Below are 1138 nucleotides of genomic sequence, written 5' to 3' on the forward strand. Positions count from 1 at the left end.
ACTTCTTGACAGCATGAAGTGGAGAATCAACTTCACTATTTTTCTGATCCTAGATAAAATAAAGAAAAAGATAGCAAAATAGAAAAAAAAAAAAAATCAGCATGGCACACTCAGGTAAAAGTCAAAGGTACAGGGTAGAGGTGGGTTGTAAAAGAAAAATATAACAACTGTTATTTGAGTAAAAATACAGTAATTTAGGAATGCTGCCTCCCATTGTTGTGTCATTCTTATAGCTGTTTACTAATTAGAAAATGGCCTCCTTTCTCCTACTTTGTCAACCCACCACTTACACATTAAGACTTATATTATAATATTATATTCAAGAAGACTGCTAGAACTCCCAAGGCTAGGCTAAGGATTTACCTTTACTTATTACTCCACTTAAAATAATAAATTGAAATAATTGGTTTACTTATCTATCTCTTGTGGAGGCTAGAAATGGAGAATAAAACAAAATGTAGAAACAGGACATTTCTGCCAGCTCCAGAAAACATGGCAAAAACCTGCTCTCACTAAGCAACTGTTTAAGATATTAAGTAACTCCAACTTTAGGGATAATAACTAACTTGTTCCTTTAAGTTTATGTGAACTTTGTTTTGAATCCTGCATAACTTGACAAGATCAGGGTATATTCTTTATGGCATCCCCAACATCTAGCACATGCACACATAAAACCACAAACCAAACCTATTGCCAATGAGTTGATTCTGACTCATAGCAACCCTATAGAACAGAGTAGAACTCCTCCATAGGTTTCCAAGGCTGTAACTCTTTATGGAAGCAGACTGCCTCATTTTTCTTCCACGGAGCAGCTGGTGGGTTTGAACCACTGACCTTTTGGTTAGCAGCCAAATGCTTTAACCACTGTGTGTAAAGTTTGCTGAACACCTGATACTGACAAAAGTAGGAATAGCTTCTGAAGGGAGTATAAATTTTTTTTTTTTTTTTTATTTTTTTTTTTTTTTTTATTAGGATTTGGGTGAAGATTTACAGAGTAAATTCACTTTTCATACAGCAGTTCACATACACTCTGTCTCATGTCTTTGACCAAAATTTACAATGCAGCAGCTCCCCTCCCACTTCCTCCCCATAGTTACCTCCTCCCAGTGTCCATCCCTTCATACTCTTCTGCACCCTG

At 36.1% G+C, this 1138-nt stretch overlaps 1 protein-coding gene across 1 annotated transcript in view; it reads right to left on the bottom strand.

Annotated features, from left to right (window-relative positions):
* FANCM (FA complementation group M) overlaps positions 1 to 1138 on the bottom strand; it is a 99456-nt gene that overhangs the window by 33792 nt on the left and 64526 nt on the right. The gene's annotated exons all lie outside the window — the stretch shown is intronic.

Source organism: Orycteropus afer, unplaced genomic scaffold, assembly GCF_000298275.1.
Source record: "Orycteropus afer afer isolate SDZICR_OR568_19922 unplaced genomic scaffold, OryAfe1.0 scaffold00265, whole genome shotgun sequence".
Classification (NCBI taxonomy): domain Eukaryota; kingdom Metazoa; phylum Chordata; class Mammalia; order Tubulidentata; family Orycteropodidae; genus Orycteropus; species Orycteropus afer.